The 6,444-nt window shown below is 48.0% G+C and overlaps 1 pseudogene; it reads left to right on the forward strand.

The window, feature by feature from the left end:
• Window positions 1-2,117: 2,117 nt before the first annotated feature.
• On the forward strand, window positions 2,118-3,576 carry LOC144096709 (uncharacterized; annotated as a pseudogene).
• Window positions 3,577-6,444: the final 2,868 nt, after the last annotated feature.

The following is a 6,444-nucleotide window of genomic DNA, read 5'->3' on the forward strand; positions in this document are numbered from 1 at the left end:
GCATGTTTGTAAACAAACGAGGTGGCGCTGCAGTCGATAGCGAGCTCGTGGTAGGCAAAAGGTCGGGGAGCGAAGCGTCTAGACAGAGCCCGGAACCGGCCTTTTTCTTTGTGTTTACTTCAGCCCGTCCCCAGCAGTCCCTAGCTCTGGTTCCTCCCTAGAATTCTTTGCCCCTAGCAACATTTGTTTGTTTTTGTTTCTCATTTAAATAAAAATTTTGGATATGATTGCAGTACAAAGCTTATGAATTTTATAAACACATTTTTTATGTTCTGTTTCTATGTGAATTGAATTTGTTGATACATTGTTATTAGTTGTGTCAAATCACGTCACTACTTTCATTTCGCAGGCACAGATTTGAATCTGTCGGACCGCAGAGATACGCCGACTGCCGTTACGCGGTCAGGTTACTTACATCGCCTAGGTTTAGGACAATGGGCTAGGACACTAATTCCGCTTGAGGTGCACCGGGATTCATTGATAGTTGTTACGCCAATTGCGTTTGGGTCACATTCTCTCGTTCTATACTCGCCAGTTTGCGCAGTTGCGCGTACTTTGTTGTCTTGTTTTCAGTGCTCTTGTCCACTCGCGAGTTCGCGCAGTAGCGCGCGCGCTGTAGCGCGTCTTTTGGTTTACGCTTTGTTTTCAGTGTGCGCGCCCTTTGTTTTATGCTTTGTTTTCAGTGCAGTTGCGCGCCCTTTGTTTTACGTTTTGTTGTCAGTGCAGTTGCGCGTCCTTTGTTTAGTTTTCTTTTCAGTGCTGTGAGCATTGTGCCTGCCGCCTCTGGCCTCATTGGAATGGAAGGACCAAATTCACCACCTGCTCAGTCACCAGCGCGAGATAAGTATCTGTGCCCTGTGTGCAAAGCTGAATTTGCTTTTCTGAAATCCCAAAGTAGGCATGTGCGAAATCAGCACCCCGAAGCTGCGAGCTCATCAGCTCGTGAGAGAACTTTCGCATGTGACCTCTGTTGTAATGCTTTTCTCCACCGTCGTGAACTGTTGCAGCACCACGAGCAGGAGCATGGCTTTATGGCGAGACGCAGCACGGTTCAGTTCTCTTCCATTGCAGGTGAGAAAGAATCACATGTTCTTAGTTTTTGTTTGTGTATGCACGCATGAAGTAATATGTTAGCTTGTGTGCAGGGAAGGAGGTTTGTCTGAAACCCTCGTGCTGTGTTGTGCAGAGCGCGTGCTGGGTCCCTTATCCTCCATCCTCTAGATGCTGTTGTCACCAGTATATCATGCATCAACTAGCCCCACTGTTCACCTTATATCCGAAGTGGTCTTTCTGGTGCATGAAATGAAAGACAAGTGAAGTTTAAATAAATGCATGCAGTGTAAACACATTGAAGACTGGGCATGGTAATCTTCAAGATTTTTACACAGCGGTAGGTGGTATACCGTAATAATGTGCCCTTTCAGGATTCAGGATTAGTGATCTTTCTTACGCTATTTAAAGGTTGCTGGATTTGTAAAATGGATGACGCCTGCTTTAAAAAGTGCACTGGACCGTTTATAATGCTTAGGCTGGCGACAGTAGTGAAGTGTAAGTGTTTTGGGTTTTACGTTCATGGAGGTTTACCATCTCAAAGTGACTCGGACTATGAGGGACACTCTGGGGTCCTTTGACGTGCACTGACGTCGGACACAGTAGACTGGCCTCTAGAATTTCGCCAACGAAATGCGACCGCCGCGGCTGGGATTGAATCCGTGTCCTTCGGGTCAGCAGCCAAGCGGCGTAACTATCGATCCATCGTGGCGATGTGCTGTCTTCAAAGTAGTCTGAGCAGTCATTTAGTAGCCGTGTCGTGTAGAGAGTGATTAACTTCCGCTTTTTGGTCAAAGCCTACAGCTGGCTGCCTTAAGGCTTGAATAATGTCATGTAAATGGTTGTGAACATAGCAGATCAAATGCACTCATTGTGTGGTCTCTGCATAAATATAATTTTTTTCTATTTTCAGAATTTCAAGCCTGGAAGGAAAACACTGAAAGGAAGGAGCAAGCGCACTTCATCGCAAAGAGAGGGGTGACGCGTTTGTCCTCTGGAGCGACAAAGAGGTACCTAGAGTGCCACCGTACCGGAGTAGCTGTGCAGTCTGGACAAGGTAAACGGCAGCCAAAGGCAGTGGGCAGTGTGAAATGCAACAAACATTGTTTTGCTGGTATGGTTGTCACTCAGGATGGTGAAAAGGTAACCGTTGAGTACCAGGCCGAGCACTATGGCCATGAGAAGAGTGTGACACACCTGCGCTTGTCCGCCACTGAAGCGGCTGCCATAGCACAAAAGCTCGGTATAGGAGTCCCCATTAGAAGGATTCTTGCAGATGCACACTCATTTGCTGGAGTTGCATTGGACAGGCTCCATACTTTGACTACGAATGATATATATAACATAAAGTACAAGTACCAAATTGGAAATGAGGAGCAAAGAGATCCCGATGACTTTGTCAGTATGCAGATGTGGATCCATGATCTAAAGGAAAGCACAGATTCGGCTCTGTTCTATGCTGATAACGAGTTGCTCTCACGAAAAGACATCAAGGAGTTTAACATGGCTCTTATGACTTGCACTCAAAAGTAAATGCTTCTGCACTATGGCACCAAGGCTGTATGTGTTGACACTACGCATGGTACGAATTCTTATGGGCTTCTGCTCACGACAGTGCTCGTAATTGCGGCTGACTGGTCAGGAATACCTTGTGCTTATCTCCTCTCTCAAAGCACATCGGAGGAAACTATGGTTCGGTTTTTTCAGGCAATAAAAGATAGTATTGGTCAGGCACTTTGCTGCGAGGCCTTCATGTCTGACGATGCAGCAGCATATTGCAATGCTTGGCAAAAGGTAATGGGGATCCCTCAGAGACGTTTGCTCTGCACCTGGCATGTAAAACGCAGTTGGACCTCCAAACGTAGCAAAGTTAGTGGCGATGAAAATAAAAAACTGGTCAGCCACACTCTGCACACTTTGATGGCTTGCCCAAGTGTACCAGAATTTCAGGCTCTTCTTCAAAAATTTCTGGCGGCTAACTCTGTGGGAGAGTGCAAAGACTTTGTGGAGTATTTCAAAAAGTCTTATGCGAAGCGTCCTGAGCAGTGGGCGCATTGCTATAGGCAAGGTACTGGCCTCACGACAAACAATCACATAGAGTCTATGCACAATGAGCTAAAGGCTGTTTATTTGCGAAGAAAGCAGTGCCAGCGCCTGGACAAATTGCTGCATACTTTACTGGAATTTACTAATGATCGGCTCATCAAGCAGCTCATTTCACATGTGAGGCCCATGGCAAGCCACCGGACAGCAGACTGCTAAAAGAAGCACTGCGCAGGTGTCGAGCTCGCTCAATCTGGCGTGAGTGAATCACCTGATGGATGGTGGCTGGTGCAGTCGCAATCTTTGCAAGAGTTTAAGCACCGGAATACGTCTACTTAGGGCAGGTAGTGACAGCTGATCCGGATCATGAGAGGGAGATAACTAGAAGGATAAGAATGGGGTGGAGCGCATATGGCAAATTCTCGCAGATCATGAGTGGCAGTTTACCAATTTCCCTCAAGAGGAAAGTGTACAACAGCTTAATCTTACCGCTACTCACCTACGGGGCAGAAACGTGGAGGCTAACGAAAAGAGTTCAGCTTAAGTTAAGGACAACGCAGCGAGCCATGGAAAGAAAAATGATAGGTGTAACGTTAAGAGATCGGAAGCGGGCAGAGTGGGTGAGGGAACAAACACAGGTTAATGACATCCTAGTCGAAATCAAGAGAACGAAATGGGCTTGGGCAGGGCATGTAATGCGAAGGCAAGATAACCGCTGGTCCTTAAGGGTAACGGAGTGGATTCCAAGAGAAAGTAAGCGTAGCAGGGGGCGGCAGAAGGTTAGGTGGGCGGATGAGATTAAGAAGTTTGCAGGCAAAGGATGGATACAGCTGGCAAAGGATAGGGTTAATTGGAGAGACTTGGGAGAGGCCTTTGCCCTGCAGTGGGTGTAGTAAGGCTGATGATGATGATGATGATGAGTAAAGGGCAGCATACCATGCCAAGGGTGCAGCTACAGTTGCAAATAATGCAACATATGTATCCACACCTTGCAATGTGTATGCTTGGATTACAAGCAGCGCTTGAGTTTGTGTAAGCATATGCATGCAGTTGCTCAATGGGAGCGTGAAAAAAACAATTCAAGTGCTCAGGGATCGACTGAAGAAGTCGCAGCTCTTCCTTCGACTTCAACAGAAAATGATTCATTCGCTCTAGGTGAGCCCCAGGCACTTCTCGACAGCATCCAGGCTGATGCAATCCCTGAGCCACAAAGTCGTGGTATTGTAAACATCCGTACTTTGCTTGGAGCTGCTTTACAAGACTTAGCGAACAAGGAATCAGGAGATGAAGCACAAGAAGAGTTCGTGATAAAAAAAGTCCATGAGATAAGTCAGGCGCTAAAGCAATTTCCAGATAAGCAGCCATCTGCAGCAAAGCGCACTGCTACAAACAAAAATCTGGAAAAGCAGCCAGATTATTGGCCCAAAACGCAGCGCACCTCTGCGAGCACACGGTTTCCAGCTCCTACATTTTTGCAACAGGAGTATTTAAAACGACAGTTGCTGGAAGATGTAGAGGTTCCTGTAATTCAAACTGGCAGTGACCATGCATTGCTGCAAAAAAGTGTACAGTATAAATAGTGCCTGGGTGGATGTTGTCCAGCAATACAATAAACGTTCATTGTAGCTCTGGATTTTACATAGCCGCGGTCTACTCTGAATCGTAGCTATTCATGGTGTGTGTGACTTCCAGGTGTCTCGAGGTGTTCCAATGAGTGTTGCCTGGAATTGTGTAGTGTAGCCTAGTGTTGTGCTCTGCTAGGCTGGAAAATGAGTGGTGCGCCAGAGAATGCACCTGTATAGTTCGCCGTGTGGGTTGTTGGGTTTAAATAATTTTGCTCTCAATAAAATAATGGTGCATTGGTGTGCTCTGAACCATAGTATAGGTAGTCATGGTGTGTGCTGTGATGACCCCCATAATGCGCAGGTCCACACGGGACGGAGAGGCAAAGAGACACCGTATGGCTCAGTTTAAATAAACAGGTATATTCAATAATTACACATGATTAAGATTATACATCAGAGGCTGGGGCGTCCGAGCTTACGTGCCGACGACTTCATGGGGGCGATGGAGTGGCTCCGGAGTTGGGCTCGAGCGGTTGCTGGCAGAAGCTGCACGCCGACGGGCTTCGGCGCTGAAGGCCCTCTTGGCGAACGATGTCGTCCTGAGCGTGCTTGCAGTAGAATTTCAATAGTCGTCCGTTTCTTCGAGGATGGTTCACAAACCCTTCCTCTAGTGTCGTTCGGCTTGGAAGATGAACAGGAGGCGAGCTTGTAGATGATGACAGCAGAGCATAATTTTACAACATACATATACAGAGAGTTAAACTGGAAAAAGCAGAACTGAATTTTACAAAAGAACAAACTTTGCACTACTTTACTCATCGACCGGGCAGGTTAGTGCCTAAGTAGCATCACATTACATGCTAAGCATGGAGCCCCAGCTCAGACTGGACTGCATCCGTTTACATGCGCTTTTAAGCACTTGATTAACAAAGGACTAAGGGCGGTCATTTCCAGTGGCCCGCCCAAAGCATCAATTCTCCAATCCAAAATAACATGCGAGATGGGGACCACCCCTTGGGTTGGGCTTAGCCTCGAACCCAGAGTCTGTTAACAATACAAACTAAATAAACAACAAAAACGCCACCACTCTCTCTCAAGTGAGAGTATACACAGGCTCTCTCTTCGGAGCTAATTCACTAGCGCCTGTCTTTCCACATTCTTGGCGAGTACTGCCTGTCCGCCATGACAGGTGTCCGTCACGGCCCTTCTGGGAATGCGCTTTTGTTCACGAGGCACGGCGGGAAGCTGTGGGTGCCTTCCCGGCGATAGCCCACGTCGAAAGGGGAAGGAGGGAAAGAATGTTGTCTTCGCGGTAGCGCATAGCGTCGGCTGTGGTACGGCGCGCTCTGGCCCGCTGACAGCTCCCTTGTCCTGGAATGTGCCCGGAAATTGGGGAGGATAAAGCCTGTTTCCCCGCGGCGGCGGCGGCGGGTCCGGTTGTTCTGGTCGTCACTCAAAGAGCATGGCTGGGTAATTGATGATGCCGCTGTCACGGCGGCGGGTCCCTTCGTCTACGCCGCGCCGTCGAACGTGGATCCTCGTAGCACACACAAAGAAATACCTGGGTTTCCGTCTACGCCGCACCGTCGAACAATGTACCTCGTAGCACACAAGGAATGTCACACTCGCTCACCCTCCAGAAGAATGTTCTCCGAACATTTGAGTCCCTGCAGCTCCCCTTGTCTTTCTGAATCGCCTCGCACAGTCCGTCCGACAAAACACTTTTCGCTGCACTCAACACCACTGCACAACACCATATGCCTCCGCTGTCATAACTGGCGTCTCC

Source organism: Amblyomma americanum, chromosome 7 (genome assembly GCF_052857255.1).
Source record: "Amblyomma americanum isolate KBUSLIRL-KWMA chromosome 7, ASM5285725v1, whole genome shotgun sequence".
NCBI lineage: Eukaryota > Metazoa > Arthropoda > Arachnida > Ixodida > Ixodidae > Amblyomma > Amblyomma americanum.